The sequence below is a fragment of the Mustela erminea genome, chromosome 10 (genome assembly GCF_009829155.1).
Source record: "Mustela erminea isolate mMusErm1 chromosome 10, mMusErm1.Pri, whole genome shotgun sequence".
Lineage (NCBI taxonomy): Eukaryota > Metazoa > Chordata > Mammalia > Carnivora > Mustelidae > Mustela > Mustela erminea.
Window position 1 is genome coordinate 89,572,734 of NC_045623.1, and position 21,066 is coordinate 89,593,799.

The 21,066-nt window shown below is 47.4% G+C and overlaps 1 protein-coding gene and 1 long non-coding RNA gene across 4 annotated transcripts in view; one reads left to right on the forward strand and one right to left on the reverse strand.

The window, feature by feature from the left end:
• Positions 1 to 1,376: 1,376 nt before the first annotated feature.
• Positions 1,377 to 12,359, reverse strand: LOC116568157. 3 transcript variants are annotated; one of them, XR_004276527.1, is made up of 4 exons: positions 12,242 to 12,359; positions 11,682 to 11,818; positions 2,526 to 2,790; positions 1,377 to 1,955 (listed from the first exon to the last, which is right to left on the reverse strand). It is a non-coding gene; the product is annotated as an uncharacterized LOC116568157 (long non-coding RNA). The 3 variants fall into 3 exon arrangements; XR_004276526.1 differs by adding an exon at positions 3,711 to 3,798 and having other exon boundaries at positions 1,377 to 2,790; XR_004276525.1 differs by having other exon boundaries at positions 1,377 to 2,790.
• A 386-nt stretch (positions 12,360 to 12,745) lies between these two features.
• WASF2 (WASP family member 2) overlaps positions 12,746 to 21,066 on the forward strand; it is an 85,433-nt gene continuing 77,112 nt past the window's right edge. The window contains 1 exon segment of the mRNA XM_032303687.1: positions 12,746 to 12,949. The gene's annotated coding sequence lies outside the window, so the exon portion shown is untranslated.

Consider the following 21,066-nt stretch of genomic DNA (forward strand, 5'->3'; position numbering starts at 1 on the left):
TCTGTATTCATTGACTCCTTACAATGACTCTGCGAAGTAGGTATTAGAAATATGCCCATTTTCTAGATGCAGTAACTCAAGGCTTAGAAAGGGGAAGTGATTTGCTTACAGACTCTCATGACTGTACTGGCAGAACCAAGACTTGAACCTGGGTCTCTCTGCTTCTGTGTTGTTGTTGTTGTTGTTGTTTTTTAAAGATTTTATGTATTTATTTATTTGACAGAGAGAGAGAGATCACGAGTAGGCAGAGAGGCAGGCAGAGAGGGGGAAGCAGGCTCCCCGCTGAGCAGAGAGCCCAATGTGGGGCTCAATCCCAGGACCCTGAGATCACTACCCAAAGGCAGAGGTTTAACTCACTGAGCCACCAAGGCACCCCTGCTTCCGTGCTCTTTAACATCTACTACATAGAGCAGCTTGAACGGAGGACATGTGGAGGAGGGGGGTAGGGGGAAAACTGGAGGGGTGGAGGCAGGGCTTGGTGGCAGAAGTCTTGGTGAGGAGTATGGACTTTATCCAGAGAGCCGTGAGGCCAGGGAAGGCTCATTAGTGAAGGACGGGGTGAAGAGGGACAGCACCCACACTCAGCTTTCTACACTGAGAGCCCACTTTGAAGGAGGAGAAGTTAGAGATGGAGAAACTGGTAAAGCAGTTGCTACAAAAATCCAAAAGGGGGCCTGGCTGGTTCAGTCAGTAGAGCATGTGCCTCTTGTTCTTCGGGTCATGAGTTCAATCTCCACATTTGGGTAGAGAGCTCACTAAAAAAAAAAAAATCCAAGAAAGAGATGAGGGTTGAGGGATGGAGAAGAGGAGGTACACTGAGGAGAAACCAAGCAGAACTTGGGGATGAGATGGAAGGGCTTCTGGCCCAAGTGTGCCCTCCAGAGGGAAGCCCAATAGTTGGTCTTTCACAATTTATTGGGCACCCCGTCCCCCAACCATGGCTCAGCTCCACACTTGGCACCTGCAGAACTCACTCCTGGAAGGTGCTTTGTTTTTCTCCAAAATGTATCTTCCTCATCCGTTTGTGTATTCATTCACACTGAGCACCTACTGTATACTGGCTGTTCTGGGAGCCGGGGAGGAGCCGGGAACAAGCTCAGCCTGCCTTATTTGAGGGGTAATGGTTACAGCCTGGGGTCTGGATTTGAATCCCGGTTCTGCAACTCTGGTTCTCCGTCCTGAGGAACCTCCAGCTGGCTGTGAATTCAGGTAAGTCACCGAACCTCTCATTGTCTCAGGTGGCTCATCCATAAGACAGGGGAATGGACAGTCCCTGCCACAGGGACTCAGTGGGCTGGTAAGTGTAAGGTCCCCGGTACTGGGTAAGTATTGGGTGTCAGCTATTACTTGAGTTCACATTGTAGTGGGGAGACAGATCCAATTACACAATTAATTATTTAATTACAACAGTGATAAATACCCTGAAGGAGCAGTGCGGTCTGGAGGTGAGGGAAGGCTCCCTAGAGCGAGGGACGGTCCTGCTGAGCCGAGCTGAGTGAGTTGGGGCTGGCCAGGTGAAGCTCGAGGAAGGAGCGAGGGTCGGGTGAGGCAGAGGGCTGTCTGAGTAGGCAGACCCGCAGGCAGAAGGAGGCGCCGAGAGAGGTCTGTATTTCTGTAACTTTACCTCTTTGGAGCCCCCACATAATGTTGAGAAGTAGGTCAGGCAAATCCTTGGCTCCCATTTTCTAGAAAGGGCACTATGGCCCAGAGAGGGACGGCGACTTAGCTGGTCTGTAACCAAGCCTCTGGGTCGATGCTCTGCCCCCACTGATCCAGGGAGCTGGAGGGGATCAGCCTGAGAAGAGGCCTTTGTCCCCGCGCCCACTGGGGTGGGAGCGGCAGGAGCGGAGGCTGCAGCTGGCCACCAGCGGCTGTGGCGGCCAGAGCTGCATTCCTTCCCCTGCCAACAGAGCAAGTCCAGGCTCATGGCAGGGGCCTGGAACGTTCTTTTTTGTCTTAAAAAAAAAAAAAAAGAGAGAGAGAGAGAGAGAAAGAAGGAAAAGAAAAGCACTTTAGTCAACATTAAGTCTTGACTTCAAAGGACACAGCTTCCAACTGTCTCCCCTAACCCTGGGTCTCTCTCTCCCACTCCCTGGGGTAAGGCCCCCTGGCAGCCAAGTTTCTGGGAAAGGGAATGAGGACTGGACTTGGAGCCCAAAGACTTTGTGGTGAGCCCTGGCTCAGCCTCCAACTTGCTGTGTGACCTCCGGTAGGTCAACAGCCCTCTCTGGGCCTGAGGGTCCCCAGCCAAACAGGGAAGGGAGGGTTGGATGACATCAGGTGGGGTGGGGAGTCCAGAAACCGGCTCCAGCCAGCTGCAGCAGCTTTGCTGCCCTTCAAGTCTGAGGCACTGGGGCCTCGGGGGTCCGGAAGCTGGGGACAGGCAGCCTTTCATCTCTGCTGGCCCAGGGTCGCTGCAGGTTGGCAGGCCCCACATCCCGAGATCGCGTTTCAGGCTGGAAGGGGCCTTCCTGTGACCTCAGCTGGCCAGCCCTGCCCCTGCCCCCCCTCCTCCCCGTTCTCACCAGAGGGAAGCAGGCAGCATCCCGCCCAAGGTCACCGACCAGCAAGTGGCTGTCCTTCGGCCTGCCCTTCCCTCCCACCCGAGCCAGCACCCCCCCAGCCCCCCCACCGGCCTCCCACAGTAAAGCCTCAGGTCTCCTGGGCCATTAGGAATCTGCCAGGCGAGGCGTGGTCTTCTTCCTCTCTCTTGTTTCTTGGCTTGTTTTCCCGGTTCTCCAACAGCCGCCTCCTGCAAAAGCCTCCGGGTGCGTGTACAGGAACATTTTTCTTTAAAAAAAAAAAAAAAGACAGAGAGAGAGAAAGAGAGAGAGAGAGAGAGAGAAATGCAGCCACAGTTTGGGTAAAAAAGCAACCAACTCCTTAATCCTTCCCTGTAACCTCTGGCTCCTCAGACGGGTTGGCTCAGGCCGCTGGGAGGGAAGGCCCTGTTGGGCAGAGGCCTGTCCCTCGCGCCCTCCTCACCCGCCTCTGCTCTCCTTCAGGGTTGGGTCTGACTTCTGGAGCCAGGAGAAGCCAAGCTGCAGGGTTCGGCAGGCCTGGGAAAGCACGAGGGGCTGAAGGGCTTGGCTGGGCCTTTTGCCCCTCTGCCTACTTGGCCGCCTTCTCCGGAGGTTACAAGATGAGGATTTTATACCCCTTGCCCATTGCCTCTGCCCCCGTTTTCATTCCTTTATTCTCCTGTCTTAGGAACCTCTGGCCTCTTCACAGCAAAGAGCCTCCCACCTCAGGGCCTCACTGTCGGGCACCGGGCTTGGCTGGCTCTCTCTGCGGGGCCTTCCACGCTCCAAGCCTTTGTCCAGCCAAACCCACTGTCTGGTGGCCATCAGTGTCCCTGCCCGCCAAGCCCTTAATTATCTGCGGCAGCCCCGGCACCTGGGTCAGTGCTTGAAGCCTAGTAGGTACACAGGGTCTCTGGACTGAATGGATTCAAACCGGAAATAGGACTCTAGAAATATTCAGAGTGAGCTCTCGCAGAAGGGACCCTGGATTATGATGTATCCCAGTTAAAGCCCTTTCGTGCCTCCAGCTCCCTGAAAATCCAGACCGATTCTCTATTGCCACCTCTTCCCACTTGCCAGCTCTCATCAAAGGATTTCCTTTTTCTCCAAAGTGCCATCTTTCCTTTTGCCTCTGGGCCTTTGCCTGTGAAATTCCCGTTGCTTTCCACACCCCTCTCCACCTCTCACCTGGATGACTCCCTCTGGCCTATCACCCTGTCCGATTACCCAATCAGCAAACCGAGCACGTGTTTAGGGCACCAGCAAAGCAGAGACACTAAAAATATATACATATATTATTTTTTAAAAAATATTATTTTATTTATTGACTTATGGGGGGGTATGAGGTGGGAGGGGCAGGAGGCGAGCAGACTCCTCACTGAGCAGGGTGCCTGCCTCTTGCTGTGTGAAGCCTGATAGATCCGGGGACCCTGAGATCATGACCTGAGCCGAAGGTGGATGGTTAATCCACTGAGCCACCCAGGCGCCCCAAAATATTATTTTTTTAAAAAACTAATTTGATGTTCGGGGCACCTGGGTGGCTCAGTGGGTTAGGGCCTCTGCCTTCAACTCAGGTCATGATCCCGGGGTCCTGGGATCGAGCCTCACATCGGGCTCTCTGCTCAGCAGGGAACCTGCTTCCTCCTCTCTCTCTGCCTGCTTCTCTGCCTACTTGTGATCTCTGTCAAATAAATAAATAAATAAAATCGTAAAAAAAAAAACCTAATTTGATGTTTGATAATTAAAAAAAACATTTAAAGAGCACTCATGGGAAAAAATAGAACTTTATTGGGGTTTCTTACTCTTATAGTCAACACTGTTTTTTTGTTTTTTTTTTAAAGATTTTATTTATTTAATTTGACAGACAGAGATCACAAGTAGGCAGAAAGAGAGGGGAAAGCAGGCTCCCCGTTGAGATGATGTGGGGCTTGATCCCAGGACCCTGGCATCATGACCTGAGCTGAAGGCAAAGGCTTTAACCCACGCCACCCAGGCACCCTGCCAGCACTGTTTTTGTGGCTGGGTGGCAGTAGGTTACATCATGGGGCTCTGCTCTTTAAGTCTTAGCCTGGACATCAGCACCTCTCCAGGAAGCTTTCACTGACCCCATGACAAGTTTAGTTCTCTTTTAGGTAATCTTAAAGCCCCTCTGGGTCTGTCTGTCTGTCTTTCTTTCTTTCTTTCTTTCTTTCCTTCTTTCTTTTAAAGATTTTATTTATTTATTTGACAGACAAAGATCACAAGTAGGCAGAGAGGCAGGCAGAGAGAGAGGAAGGAAAACAGGATTCCCGCCGAGCAGAATCCTGTGGGGCTTGATCCCAGGATCCTGAGATCATGACCTGAGCCCAAGGTAGAGGCTTTAACCCACTGAGCCACCCAGGCGCTTGACACGGGGAGAGAGAGAGAGAGAGAGAGATTACAAGTAGGCAGAGCAGCAGGCAGAGGGTGGGGGGGAAGCAGGCTGCCTGCTGAGCAGAGAGCCCAATGCGGGGCTCGATCCCAGGACCCTGAGATCATAACCTGAGCTGAAGGCAGTGGCTTAACCCACTGAGCCACCCAGGCGCCCCTGGGTTTTTCTTTAATATAGATATTTTTGCTTTACTTGTGGCTTTCTGTCCCCCCCATCCCCCCCCACCCCCGTCCCACACCAAGTCTGGAAGCATCTTCAGGGCCCAATTACTCTCTCTCCACCTCTATACCTGCAGCATATACAGTACAGGGTCTGACCCCAAATATATTACTCTCTAACCTTTATTTATCCAGTCCCCTTTGCAGGATCTGCACTACACATCATATTCTTTTTTTTTTTGTTTTCTTTTTTTAAAGATTTTACTTATTTGACAGAGAGAGAGAGCACAAGCAGGCAGAGAGGCAGAGAGGAAGGGAAGCAGACTCCCTGCTGAGCAGAGAGTCCGATGAGGGGCTCGATCCCAGGGCCCTGAGATCATGACCTGAGCCAAAGGCAGAGGCTTAACCCACTGAGCCACCCAGGCGCCCCAATAAATAAAATTTTTAAAAGAAAAAAAAAAAAAGAACTGTATCTGAGGAACTCCTACTCACCCTTCAAGGTTCCACCCAACCTTGAACCTCCTCTATGAACCTGCTCAATCCGTCAGTTGTGTTAGGTTGAGGGTTTTGTGAGCTTACAGCTCCTGCTGTAATTGGTGTCTCCCTCTTTTATGGTAATTTTTATGTACATAGAGGCACTTCAGTGGCTCCGTTGGTTCAGCCTCTGCCTTTAGTTCAGGTCACAATCCCAGGGTCCTGGGATAGAGTCCCACATTGGGCTCCTTGCTCGGCGGGGAGCCTGTTTTTCCTCTGCCACTCACCCTGCCTATGTTCTCTCTCTCTCTCTCAAATTAATAAATTTTTAAAAAAAGATTTTATTTATTTATTGACAGAGAGAGAGAGAGAGAGAGATCACAAATAGGCAGAGAGACAGGCAGAGAGAGAGGGGAAGCAGGCTCACTGCTGAGCAGAGAGCCCGATGCGGGACTCGATCCCAGACCCTAAGATCATGACCTGAGCTGAAGGCAGAGGCTTAACCCACTAAGCCACCCAGGCGCCCCTCAAATAAATAAATTTTTTAAAATATATATTTTTTAATTTTTATTTTTTATTTTTTTTTAAATATTTTATTTATTTATTTGAGAGACAGAGATTACAAGTAGGCAGAGAAGCAGGCAGAGAGAGGAGGAAGCAGGCTCCCCGCTGAGCAGAAAGCCCTATGGGGGGAGGGGGCTTGATCCCAGGAGCCTGGAATCATGACCTGAGCCGAAGGCAGAGGCTTTAACCCACTGAGCCACCCGGGAACCCCAATCTTTTTTTTTTTTTTTAATTTAATTTATTTATTTGACAGAGAGAGAGACAGCGAGAGCAAGAACACAAGCAGGGGGAGTGGGAGAAAGAAAGCAGGCTTCTCACCAAGCAGGGAGCTTGAAGTAGGGCTTGATCCCAGGACCCTGAAACAAAATTTTTTTTAATGTATGTATTTTCTTCCCCACCATATTGGGAGCTGCTGAAAAACAGAGACTCGGTGGATGGATCACTGGTCCCTAGAGCCCTGGGTTGGGCTGGCCAGAGGAGAGAGCAATGTATGCTTTTTAAAGAAACAACCTGGAGGATGTCATGACGGAGGAAAAATTCAAGCAAGATTTTGAATGTGGGGGAAGAATAACATGTACTCACTGAGGGCACAGAGTCCGCGCCGATAAAAACAAATCAGAGCAACAATACCCCTGACAGCCAGTACTGAGCGTACCATAGTGTGGTGGGCAGAACGGAGATGAAGCTCTGCCTCTCACTGGCTGTGTCACCTTGGACAAGGTAGATCATCTCTCTGTGCCTCAGTTTTACCATCTATCAAAAGGGGAGATTAAGGGTACCTACCTTACCGAGAATTCAATGGGCGAGTATCTGCAAGGTGCTGAGAGCTGGGCCGGGCCTACGTGGTGCTTGTGAGTTTGCCCCATGGCCTAGCACCTTGGCTGTGCTAGGCATTTTCATCTGGCACCCCACTTAGCCCTCACAGCCGCCTGAAAGGCAGGGCTGTTTGTCCTTTTGCTGAGAAATGAGGTGTGTGGGGGCCAAAGGTTCTTGCTAAGGCCCGGCCAGTCACTGGGTAAGGGACAGGAATGGGATTTGAACCCATGTCTCCTTGGCCTGCCGCCCACCCATGTTCCTTGACTGTGGCACCTGCCTGCAGGAGGAGGGGGAGGAAGAGAAGATGGCACAGTGGGAAGGCAGGGAGGCTTCCCTGAGCGGGGCCTCCGGAGCAGAGAGGCAGGCATTTTTTTTCTAGAGCTTTCATTTCCGTCTGCCTCTTCTGAGCAGGTGAAAAACCCCACAGAGGGCCCTTCATGGAGTCCTCCCCCTCCTGATGCTGCTTCATCCCCCCACGCTGGGAGGGGGGGAGGTCAGGCATGCAGCGTGGGAGATGTAGGGGAGTGGAGTGAGGAGGAAGGGGAGCATCATTCCAGATCCTTTCCCTTCAGCACCCCCCTCTCCCCATCACAAGCGCTCCGGGAGGAGAGAGCATTCCAGGTGGAAGGAATGGCAAATGCAAAGGCTGTGGATTAAGGATGTGGAGGCGGGGAAAGCCTGTGAGCTTGGCTGGAACCGAGGTTCAGGGCCCCCTGGGATTGCTCAGTGGAGAAGAACTTGTTTGACGAGAAGGAGAGAGAGAGAGAGAGAGATGCAGTGGACCCAGCAAGAGCTGATGATTCTAGAGGTAGGGAAGTGGCTGCAGACTGTCCTGGGCTCTGAACACACTGGTCTCCATCTTCTTCCCCTCAACCAGGGTGGTGAAGATGGGTCACTGTGATTCTTCATGGTCCTTGTGATTTGTTTTTCCCTTAACACACTGGGTTCTGCCAGCTCTGTACCAGGAATTGGTTCATGGCTTTTTATGCATTCCCTCAGTGTTTTTCGCCCCAGCTGTACAATTGGTATTATTCACTCCATTTTATGGATGAGAAAACTGAGGCTCTGCCAGGTTTTATAACTTGCTCAAGGTCACACAGCGTGTAACAGGCAGATCCTGGACTCAAACCCAGGACTTTTTCTAGAGACGGCAATTTTGCCAGCTGTACTGGTTTAGGCTGCTTTCCCCAGGGTGTTTGCCATCCCCATAGCAACAATGAGAGGCCTGCCTGTGCTGACAGCACTTCATAGTTTACGCAGGCCTTATTCTTTTTGCTCCTCACAACAGCCCTGTAAGCAAGCTGCTATCATCCCTATTTCATAGATAAGGAAAATGAGGCTCAGAAAGGGGATGTGACTTGGCCAAGACTGTTGGTCCGGACTCAGACTCTAAACAACTTTTTGCTTTCCCTTGCAGTGGAAGAGGGTCTGTTACCTGCTCTAAGCTGCCTCGGAGGGCAGGGAACAAACAGGCAGGGGTTACATTTCAAAACTGGTGGGAAAGGAACGGGTTTGGCTTTCAGAGCCTAGGACTTGGCTACTGGCAGTGGATAATGTCATCCCTCCGGCGGTGATAACTCCTCGGAACTGCTGGGGTAGAGGAGGGAGGGCTTAACCTCAAGTGCAGTTAAGTCCATTCATGTTCAGAGGCTGGGTTCGAATTCCAGCTGTGCCTCCTGCAGACTGGGTGGCCTTGGGCAAGTCATTTAACCTCTTAGTGCTTCTTTTGTCTCATTTGTAAAATGATGGTAATGACAGGACCTCACTCATAGGGCTACTAGGAGGATTTATAAGTTAATGCATGGACAGCACTTAGCATGTGTTTGACACATAGGAAATGCTCCGTGTTAGTGCTTATTAATATGATTTCTCAAGTGTTCAGCACCATCCCCTCAGAAAGCAACTTGTCTATGTCTGTTGCCTAAAAGGAGAAACTATGGCTCTTGTTGTCAGACAACCTTCAAGCAAAAGCTCCAAAATCTTACCTAGGACAGGTGGTAATGCTGATATCGACAATAATAATTATTATTAAATTACTAATAAAGTTAGAGTTAATGACAATAATACTATTAAAGTTAATATTTAACAGCTGCTTACTATGTGCCAATCACTGTGTGAAGTGCTTTGCATTTATTTATTTATTTTTTAAAAGTTTGTTTTTTTGTTTAAAGATTTTATTTATTTATTAATGGGAGAGGAGACAGCATGAGGAGAGAGGTCAGCAGGAGAAGCAGACTCCCTGCTGAGCAGGGAGCCTGATGTGGGACTCGATCAGGACTCCAGGATCATGACCTGAGCCAAAGGCAGTCGCTTAACCAACTGAGCCACCCAGGCGCCCCAGTGCTTTGCATTTATTATCTCATTTAACTTTTACAGTTCCGGGAGATTGAGGCTCACAGAGGCAAAGTCACTTGCTCAAGGTCACACTGCTAGAAAGTGCTATAGTTACGATTTGAACCCAGGCTTGCCTGGTTTCAAAGTCTCACAAAACAATTACGGTCAGACGACAACTTGCCCAGTGTATGGATGCTTCCATCAGCTCTCTCCCAAACTTATCTGATGGATCTGCTGCCTCAGGCTCACCTCCCTCCATGCTGGGAAGAATGAGCACCTTTTATGCAGGGCCTTCTATGTGCCGGAACACTTTAGACACATTCCACATTGAGTCCTCACTGCCCCCCATGACACTTTATCATTATCCCCATTTCTTAGAAAAGGAGATGAGGCACAGAGAGGTGTGGTGACTGGACAAGGTCTGAAGTGAGATGGCAGAGCCAGGATGCAAACCCTGGGTTGGCCTCAAAGCTTGCATTCAGGGCCTACCAGAAAAGTACACAGACCCTTGGAAATGAGCCTCATTTCAAAGTCAGGTTCCCTCCCCTGTAACACCTCATTTGCTTAGGCCCCCAAATGAGCTCTGTCCTCCCTCCTCATTGCCACCTATTCCAACTGGCCTCGATGCCTTTCTCTTGGCCTGCAATCCTTCTTCCAGAGAGCTGCTGCCTCGTTCAGCCCCATTCACCAACTCACCCAGAGATATCACCTCTGCAGGAAGCCTCTTGTGGCCCCACCCCATTCCAACACGCACTCTCATAAACACCTTGTACTTTGCCTTCTCGTTCCTTACCAGTTTCTAACTCTATTTTGATTCATCTGGTCATTTGTTTTATGACTTACTTCCTTACTAAACTCCAAGCTCCATGAGGGTCTGTCTGTTTTGCCCACCATTGTAGCTGTACCACTGGCAGGCTGCCTATCCATAGTCAATGCTTAATAATTTTTAAAAAAAGATTTTATTATTTATTTGACAGACAGAGATCACAAGTAGGCAGAGAGGCAGGCAGAGAGAGAAGGGGAAGCAGGATCCCTGCTGAGCAGAGAGCCCGATGCTATGCGGGGTTCAATCCCAGGACCCTGAGATTATGACCAGAGCTAAAGGCGGAGGCTTAACCCACTAAGCCACCCAGGCACCCCAATTTTTTTTTTTAAAGTAAACCCTAGGGGCGACTGGGTGGCTCAGTGGGGTTAAAGCCTCTGCCTTCGGCTCAGGTCATGATCCCAGGGTCCTGGGATGGAGCCCTGCGTCGGGCTCTCTGCTTGGCAGGGAGCCTGCTTCCCTTCCTCTCTCTCTGCCTGCCTCTCTGCCTAATTGTCATCTCTGTCTGTCAAATAAATAAATAAATATAAAGTAGACCCTACACCCAACATAGGTCTCGAACTCACTGACTCTAAAATCAAGAGTCATATGCTCTACTGACTGAGCCCCAGCCAGGCACCCCGGTACTTAGTAATTTTTTACTGAATAGATGAATCTTTGAATGAATAGATAAATACCAGGTACTTTTTACACATGACTCATTAATTTCACAATTAACTCACTGAATCCTCACAACTGCCCTGCTGTCCCCATCTTATTTTTAATTTTTAATTTTTTTTTTTAGCTGTGATGTGGATATACATTTTTTTGGGCACTGATGTGGATATATATATATATATATATACAAATATGAAAATTTTTAAAGATTTTATTTCTTCATTTGACACGGAGAGCGGGAGCACAAGCAGGGGGGTGACTCGGGCAGAAGGAGGAGGACAAGTAGGTTCCCTGCTGAGCAAGGAGCCCCATGCAGGACTAGATCCCAGAACCCCCAGATCATGACCTGAGCTGAAGGCAGATGCCTAACCAATTGAGCCACCCAGATGCCCTGTTGTCCCCATTTTAGAGAAGACATAAATGAGGCTCAAAAAGCTATAAAGTGGTGGAGCTCGGATTCAATTTCAGGTCAGGCTAACCCAAAGACACTGACTTCTGCACAGCACCTGCTGCCTCCCAGCACCCAACGGCCACAGTCACGATTTAAATAGTCATTGGTTGTCAGACCACATGTCCCAATTTGAGCCCGGAGGTCACTGACTCAGCCAGCACTGAGGCTCTTTCAGCACCATGCACTTGGTGGTCTCCGCCCATTTAAAGGCTTAGGTGGCTCCCCCTCCCCCTCCCATCTTGGCCTCCTTCCTTTCCAGAGAGGGAAAAGGATTAGGAATTACAGCCAAGGAAGCCCTTCTGGGAAAAACAATCCTGTAATGAAAAGAGCCCTGTTCTGAGAGCAAAGAAACCTGGATTTAAGTCTTGGCATGGAGGCTGCCCTGCTGAGGGCCCGCAATGGTGTCACAACCCCTGTGTCCTTGTTTGGGATTCTGTCTGGGTTGCTGACCCACCTGTCATACCCTACTCACCTCCTGATTCCTAGGTCCCTAGAAACAGCTAGGGCCTAGGGTAACCGGAGAGAGGGGAACTGTACTGGCACTCTCACGACACTCCCCGGAATGCTAAAGGGTTGGAGGAAGAACGTCTTTCTCAGGGGACACCAGGCCTGGGAGGAGAAATACAGAAATGGAAGACAAAAGATACAAGTTTGAGTCCTGGGGTTGTTTCATATTCCCTGGGTGACCCAGGGTAAGTCATGGAGTTTTCAGTTTTCTCTCCTGCAAAACGAAGACAATATCCGCCTTACAGAGTTGCTCGAAAGAACTAAATGAGAGATATTCGCTAACTTGTGAATTTGTCAAATGGTATCCAGCTGCAGCCTTTTATAATCAACAAGATTATAAAATAGTAACTTGGGTATATGCATATATATATATACCCAACTCAGGCGTGTAGCTTCAAAACGCCAGGGACATGAGGCCGACATGACTACTCCTATTTTGCAGAAGGACAAACTGAGACCCAGATAAGTTCAGGAAGTCGTCTGAGGTCGCAGAATGAGGTGACGCCTGACCAGGGTCTTGCTCACCTGACCCCGGCCTTTCAGAATCGGCTCCCAGTCCTAGGACCCCGGACCTCGCCCCGGAAGACTCGTTTAGCAGCGGGCCAGAGCCTATGACTCACTCTCCCCACCCTACTTTCGGTCGGGTCCGAGACCCGGGCAAAACTATCTGCAACTTGAGGGGTATCCACAGAAAGTTCATGGGTTTGGCCCCTTCCTTCCACCAAAAACCCTGGTTGTTTGAACTCTAACAAGTGAAATCCATATTTCAACACACTCTGTAGGAGTTTTTACACTTTCTTAGGTAGGATTTTCCTACCTTGAATTTAGGAGTTGACTCAGTTTAATCTCCACCCCCACTTCACTTGGTTTGCCCTCTCGCTGTTTACTCCGATTGCGGAAGTAGCTCGGGTGGAGCTCCCCAGACTGTACCCTTGAGTACGTCTTTTGCGTAGCTATTTAACTGGCATTCCACTCGGGCCAATGGAATGCCCGAAAGCCCCAGGAGGGTGGGGCAGAGAGCCAATCAGGGCCGTTGGCGGGGTGTGGCTGTGTCCTAGGGCGGGGAATCGCGTAATGGCGGACGCGGGCCGGGTGAGCGCGGCTGGGGGCGTAGCGCGCTGAGGGGGGTTTGGCTGTGTGGCATCTCCGGAGGCGGCCCACGGGAAGAGACCCCGTGCGGAGAAGGGCGGCTGGTAGGGCTCTCTGTCGCTGAGGGCGACCGCACGAGACCAGGTGAGCAACAAGTCCCCGCGGGCGGGCCCCGCCGTGAGGCGCCGGGCCCGGCCGCGCCGCCATCCCCCCACCCCCTGCCTCGAGCCTCGCGGGGTCCCGGAGGATTGGGTGGCGCACCTTCTGCCGCGGACCGGCCGGGGGAGCGGTCAGCGCGGGGTGGCCTCTTATTCTACACTCCCTTCCCCTGGGGAGGAGGTGTCCTGGAGGTCCCCTCGGAGACTTGGAGGGGCCGGCGAATCTGTGAGGCTGCGAAAGTGCCCCCATCCTGGCCTGGCGCTGGCACTAACTCGCTGTGTGACCTTGGGCAAGTCACTTCCCTCTCAGGGCCTCAGTTTCCCTACTTGTAAAACGAAGGCTTTGCAGGCAGTTGTACATGAGTTGGATCTCAGATGTTCTCGGAGATCTCGGGCAAGTTCTCCAGGCGGAGCTTTATTTTCCAAAGTGGGGCCATGAAGGAATTGTAGGGCTCTTTGAGATCCGTGGCCTGCTGAGTCGAGGAGTGGCGGAGAGGATTGTGTGTACGTACATGTGTGTATGTACGTATGTATGTATGTACGTATGTATGTTTGTGTACAGAATGGGTCTGCAGGGTAAGGAGACGAGTTGGCTAAGGGGGCTCTTCCATGAAGGCTGGATTGACCCCAGGCTATAATTAGGTAGACTCTGGTTGTCTTGGTCCTCTAGGGACCTAGAGCCTTTGAGATGGCAAAGTTTTATACACTGGGGCTCCATAGCATGGGAGGAGAGGAAAGTATCCTTGGAACCTCTTGGGGCAATGATTGAAAGTTAGTCCCCAAACAATTCAGGGGGGTTAGGAGTGGGAGGGGAAGCATTTATGGTGCTCTTACTATGTGCCAGCCCTTGTTTAGGCTTATGTTCTTAATTTTTACAGCTGCTTTTGGGAATTTACACTTAAGGAAACCGAGTTTCAGAGAAATTTAGTAACTTGTCCAAGGTCACACAAAGCTTACCAACCAACTGTAAGGTGGTTTCCTTTGAGAATCATCAGACAAGGGGGAAGTCATTATCCATTTAAAAGAAGTTTGCTGTGTCACAAATGGAGGGAGAGGTCTGGTCCTAGACACTTGAATTGACCTCTGGCATGGAGACAGGCTGGACCTTGAACTCTGGATGGCTAATTATAAGTGCATTCCCTTTTTTCAGTCTGTGAGTTGGAAAGGACTGTTTCTAAATAGTAAAGTTACTTTAAAGTTGTCAGAACCTCAAAGAACTCAATTTGAATCTTGAATGGGTGGCTTGTAAAAGGTCACCAACTGTTGGTGTATAGATTTGACTCTTGGCTCAGAGGGGAGCCAGCCCAGTAACTGTTTCTCCTCCCTAAATTTTCTCTGGATGAGAGAAATTTCCCATTTGTTCAAATTTCTTTGGATTCCTGGAACCAAAGGTTCAGTGCCCTGCCTGTGATGCAGCATAATGTTCCTTCCTTTCTTTGTGTTCCCTGTTATCTGACTTCTAGATGAGTGAAGATTGTGGACCTGGAGTCAGAGACTAGTAGTTGAATATGATAACTTGTAGCCCTTAATTTTTCTAAGCCTCAGCTTTTGGCTAATCAAAATGGTAGGACCGGCAGTGTGTATTGTTCTCATATGTCAATGGTAGGGAAGAAAATTGGAAGAGGAAGTTGCTGAGAAAGCGGGCGTTTCTTAGCAGTGGAGCCAATATGTATTTCTTTGTTTGAAATTCTAAAACCAGAAAAGCAGCAACTGAAGGAGGAAGGAAGGAAAGAACTGTGAAACTTCTTCCAATTCAGATATCTTTAAGAGCTGTTCCTGTTGCTCCCTGTCCAAAGCCCTGCTTTCACAGAAAAGGTTAATTGTAATTTGTTCAAAGTTTAGAAATTGTATTCTAGAATGATACTTTATTTATTTATAATTTTTTTAAAAACTTACTTATTTGAGATAGAGCACGACCAGAGGGAGTGGCAGGCAGAGGGAGAAGCAGGCTCCCCGCTTAGCCAAGGAACCTCATGCATAGGACCCAGGACACTGGGATCATGACCCCCCCCCACCACCAAGGCAGACGCTTAACTGACTGAGCCACCCAGGCGTCCCTAGAATGATAATTTTAGATATGAAACCCTTCGAGATAAATTTCTTAAAAATCAGAACATTTTACTGAGTTTCTTTATTTACCAGCGGATGATTCTTTTTCTCAACTTAATTGCCAGTTGCAGTCTTTTGGTCTATATTAACTGTGATTTAAATTAGTGAATTTCAGTCTAAGTAGGATTGATCTAGATACTGGATGATGTAAATATCACCATCACTTGAAAAAATATGTAAGGGTGTGTTTGAGTTTTGCATTTGTTAAAAGTCTTGTTAATGCTTTGTTTTAAGGGATTGTGTATGTGTGAATAGTTGTTAAGGCATTGAATTGATCTGAAGATCTACCTTCATTCTCTATATTAGTTACATTTTCTGTATAAGACTTAGTCTTTTTTTTTTTTTTTTTTAAGATTTTATTTATTTATTTGACAGGCAGAGAGGCAGACAGAGAGAGAAGAGGAAGCAGACCCCCCACTGAGCAGAGAGCCAGACAGGGGGCTCCATCCGGACCCTGGGATCATGACCCAGGCCAAAGGCAGAGGCTTCTTTTTTTTTTTTTTTTAAAGATTTTGTTTATTTATATGAGAGACAGAGAACATGACGGGGAGGATAGAGGGAGAGGCTGACTCATGGATCTGGGAGCCTGATGCGGGACTCAGTCCCGGGACTCCAGGATCATGACGTGAGCCGAAGGCAGTCGGTTAGCCAACTGAGACATCCAGGCACCCTATTGGTTTCTTCTTAAAAATTTTTTATTTGTTATTTTAAAGAGAGAGAGAATGGGGTGGGGGAGTAGAGGGAGAAGAACAAACAGACCCCACGCTGAGTGTGGGGCCTGGCCACAGGACTTGATCCCACAGACCTGAGATCATGACTAAAGCCGAAACCAAGAGTCAGATGCTTTAACCAGCTGAGCCACCCAGGTGCCCCTATATATTGGTTACTTTGTTGCTGGTCCTGGCATGCATTGGGTAGGGTGGAAGAGGACCCAAATTTTTTGGTAAGGTAAATTGACTTTTTTTTTTTTTTTTAAGTGATGGTGGGGGCGGGAAGGGGCAAAGGGAGAGGGAGAGAATCTTAAGCAGGCTCCATGCCTGGCAGAGAATCCAATGCAGGGCTCTGTCTCACAACCCTGAGATCATGACCTGAGCCAAAATCTACATTCTTTTTTTTTTTTTTAAAGATTTTATTTATTCATTTGAGAGAGAGAGAGAAAGAATGAGAATGAAAGCGAGCATGAGAGGAGAGAGGTCAGTGGGAGAAACAGACTCCCTGCCAAACAGGGAGTCCAATGCAGGACTCGATCCCAGGACTCCAGGATCATGACCTGAGCCAAAGGCAGTCACCTAACCAACTGAGCCACCTAGGCTCCTCAAAGTTAACATTCTTAACCAACTGAGATACCCAAGCATTCCAGCAAAATAGCTTTCTAAGATACTGATGCAGTTGGTAGATGTGGACCCATAGTTAGATAGATCATTGCCATTTAGTTGGTAGGCTGTGATTTTGTGACTTAGGCAGGATTAGACAGAGTCTGTGTCTGCAGGCAACTGAAAGTTTTATTTCTTTTTTTTTTTTTTTTTTTTAAAGATTTTATTTATTTATTTGACAGACAGAGATCACAAGTAGGCAGAGAGGCAGGCAGAGAGTGAGAGAGGGAAGCAGGCTCCCCGCTGAGCAGAGAGCCCGATGCGGGACTCGATCCCAGGACCCTGAGATCATGACCTGAGCCGAAGGCAGCGGCTTAACCCACTGAGCCACCCAGGCGCCCCGAAAGTTTTATTTCTGAGGTAGTGGTTTTACTTAGTAAGACTGATGAGGGTGACAGTTGCTAAACTGAGAATAGGTGCAAAGTGCAGTAATTGTTTGGGATTTGGGTGGGGGGGTGTTTTTTGTTGACTGAAGAAATGAGTGGTTCTTTATTTGGAAAGAGGCTCATAAGCTGTGAAATAAGATATTTCTGCTCTTCTGAACTGAACAAGATGTCATCTCCTCCATGAAGCCTGCCGGGGGAAAATTGAATGATTCCTTTGTATGTCCTCTCCTTTTTTTTTTAATAAAAAGAATTATTTATTTATTTATTTGACAGGCAGAGATCACAAGTAGGCAGAGAGGCAGAGAGAGAGGAGGAAGCAGGCTCCCTGCTGAGCAGAGAGCCCAATGCGGGGATCCATCCCAGGACCGTGGGATCATGACCCAAGCTGAAGGCAGAGGCTTTAACCCACTGAGCCACCCAGACACCCCCCCAAATAAAATCTTAGATAGATAACTGAATTTTTTTTTTAAAGATTTTTTTTTTTTAATTTATTTTATTTGACAGAGAGAGAGATCACAGGTAGGCAGAGAGGCAGGCAGAGAGAGAGGGGGAAGCAGGCTCCCTGCTGAGCAGAGAGCCTGATGCGGGGCTCGATCCCAGGACACTGAGATCATGACCTGAGCCATCCCAGGACACTGAGATCATGACCTGAGCCAAAGGCAGCGGCTCAATCCACTGAGCCACCCAGGCGCCCGGATAACTGAATTTTTATACAGATTTATGTAAATTTAGTTTCTACCACTGATTAGTGGAGTAAAGAACTACTAGACTATTACTACCTTGCATAAAAGATTTTCTCAGAAAAGCTCATAGCTGAAAAGTTTAACACCTAGAGAAAAATCAGTATTGGTTTTATAGAAAACTTGCTAGGACTTGTCAGGATTCTTCTTTGATAAATTTTGATGGCCCTGCATTTTTATAATTCTAAAAAAATTATGTTAAGCTAATGGGCACATTTTTCTAAGCTCAGTATTTTTTTGTGATAGGTAGATTGGTCAAGGCAATGGTTCTTGCCCTTGGGGCATTCATAAAGTGATTACAAGTTAGTAGTAACATTTGGGGACTTCACTGTCCTTTGACCAATCCTCCACAATATAACATTATAATCCTTCATGTCTTAGTCACCATTAAAGTGATGTTGAATGAGTTTTTTCCTGTTGCATTTGAAGTTGTGAATGGTACTCTGGAGAATTCAAATGTATAGTTATGAATGGTATCTCAGAATAGTTACCATTTATGCAAATGAAGCACACTTCTTAACTTAGAAACCAAACAGAATTGAATTAGAAAAGAGAAGAATAGAAACAAGAATTGTTGAATGCTTGCAGAGGAAATAATGTTCAGATATAGAAATATCTCAGAAAAATTTGCTCTTCATGATTTCTACACACCAATAAAGAAAATTAGTTTGAGATTGATGGGAGAGGCTATTAAACTTTGCCTGTAATATTACTTTTCAAGCTGTTTTTCTTTTCTGGTAAAATATGAGAGTCTGAAGCATACTCTGTTAGTTGTAAGATTAATTCCGGTTGAACAGAAGTAAGGTTCTTATTTTTAGAATATAGAAGCCCTTTTGAAAAGAAGCAGTGGTTCAGCTTAGTTCCAATTTGAGTGAATATGTGTGTGTATAAGCACACATACACATATACACATGTATATATGATGTGGCTTATAGTGATACTTAAACTTCATAATCGACATAATAAAATAATAATTCTTTTACTCTCAGGTATTCAAAAGTGAGACATTTTTCTCCCCTGATTATGCCATCATTGTAGCAAGTACTAAAAAGCAGTACAAAATCCTTTCTCTCTCTCTCTTTTAAATTTTTACTTATTTATTTATTTTTAAAGATTTTTATTTATGTATTTGACACACAGAGATCACAAGCAGGCAGAGAGGCAGGCCGAGAGAGAGGAGGAAGCAGGCTCCCCGCTGAGCAGAGAGCCCGATATGGGGCTCTATCCCAGCATCCTGGGATCATGACCTGAGCCGAAGGCAGAGGCTTAATCCACTGAGCCACCCAGGCGCCCCTACTTATTTATTTTTGAGAGAAAGAAGCAGACTTCCTGCTGAGGAGGGAGCCTGATGCAGGACTTGATCCCTGGACCCTGGAATCATGACTTTAGCCAAGGCAGACGCTTAATCAGCTGAGCCACCCGGGTGCCCCTGAAATAATATTTTGAGAAGTTGTGTTTAACTACGTAGAAGGAGGTCTTAGGTCATACCCATTGATGTTCCTTTTTGTTCATAATTGAGAACTCTTAATTTCCCTTTGTAGAATATTGATAGTCTTTAAAGAATAGTATTCCTGATACCAAAATCATTTGTGGAATTGTAAGAAGTAGAAGAACAATTTTGTCCCTTTTTACTTTTAAAACTCCTTTAGCATTCATTTGCAATGAAAAATTGCAAAGCACAGTGCTCCTACTTTGGTATATACCATTACAATCACTCCCCAGCACTTTAGATAAGTTATGTTAGTAGCTTCATTTTATAGGTAAACAAGCTCAGAAAGGTTAAGTAACTTCCTTTAAGTCACTCAACTAATAAATGGTAGAGTTGAGTCGAACAGTGTCTTTTTTCCCCCTTTGTACTCTACAGCCTCTGTGCATCTTTCTATTTGAAGTATAGTTGACACACAATGTTACATTAGTTCAAGTGCACAGCATAATGATTGGATAACTTCATGCTCACTACAGGTATAACTACCTTCTGTCATCATAACAGGGCTATTGCAGTACAGTTGACTATATTCCCTACCTTGTACCTTTCATCCCTGTAATGTATACATTCCATATCTGGAAGCCTGTATCTCTCACTCCCCTTCACCCATTTTGTCCATCCTCCCAGCCCTCTGTTCTTTATTTTTACTTTGTAATTAATTAATTAATTAATTAATCAACCTATTTATTATTTTTCAGGGAGGACATACAAGCCGGGGGCGCACACAAGCAGTGGGGAGTGGCAGACAGAGGGCTGAGCAGGGTGCCTGCCCAGGACTCTGAGATTATGCCCTGAGCCAAAAGCAGGCATTTAACCTACTGAGCCACCCAGGCATCCCTATGTTTAATATTTTAAAAAAGATTTTATTTATTTATTTATTTATTTGAGAGAAAGCAGAGCACATGCGTGAAGGCACGGGTGGGGAAGGGCAGAGAGAGAGGGAGAAGCAGGCTCCACACTGAGCACAGAGCCTCAGTGGGGCTTGATCCCAGGACACTGAGATCATGACCTTAGCTGAAATTAAGTCATATGCTTAACTGACTGAGCCACCCACAGGCCTCTGTCCTTTATTTTTTTAGTGAGATTTTTTTCTTTCTTTATTTGAATTTAATCAGATTTTTAATTTAATTTAATTTAATTTTTAAAAAGATTTTATTTATTTATTTATTTATTTATTTATTTGACAGCCAGAGATCACAAGTAGCCAGAGAGGCAGGCAGAGAGAGAAAGTGGGGAAGCAGGCTCCCTGCTGAGCAGAGAGCCTGATGCGGGGCTCGATCCCAGGACCCTGAGATGATGACCCAAGCTGAAGGCAGAGGCTTAACCCACTGAGTCACCCAGGCGCCCCTTTAATTTTATTTTTTAAGAAATATTTTATTTTATTTTTATTTGACAGAGAGAAAGCACAAGCAAGGAAGTGGCAGACAGAGGGAGAGGAAGAAGTAGGCTCCTTCAGAGCAGGGGGAGCCCTAAGTGGGACTGGATCCCAGGACCCTCGGATCGTGACTTGAGCTGAAGGCAGTCACTTAACCAACTGAGCCACCCAGTCTCCCTAATCAGATTTTTAAAAAAAATATTTTATTTATTTATTTGGCAGAGATCACAAGTAGGTAGAGAGGCAGGCAGAGAGAGAGGCTGAGCAGAGAGCCCGACGTGGGGCTCGATCCGAGGACCCAGGGATCATGACCTGAGCTGAAGGCAGAGACTTTAATCCACTGAGCCACCCGGGTGCCCCCCCAATCAGATTTTTTAATGATACAGTTTACATACTGTGTAATGGGCAGAAGCACAAGTATATAATTAGATGAGTTTTGACAAGTGTAAACACGTGTAGCCAACAGCCCAGTCAAGAGAGAGAACATTGCCATAACCTTTCAGTGTTCCCTCACACATCCTTCCAGTCTCCACTGTCTTAGGGGCAACCACTATTCTGATTTCTGTTGTTAAAAATTAATTTTGCCTGTTCTTGACTCCTACCATATATGCACTCTTTTGTGTCTCAATCTACA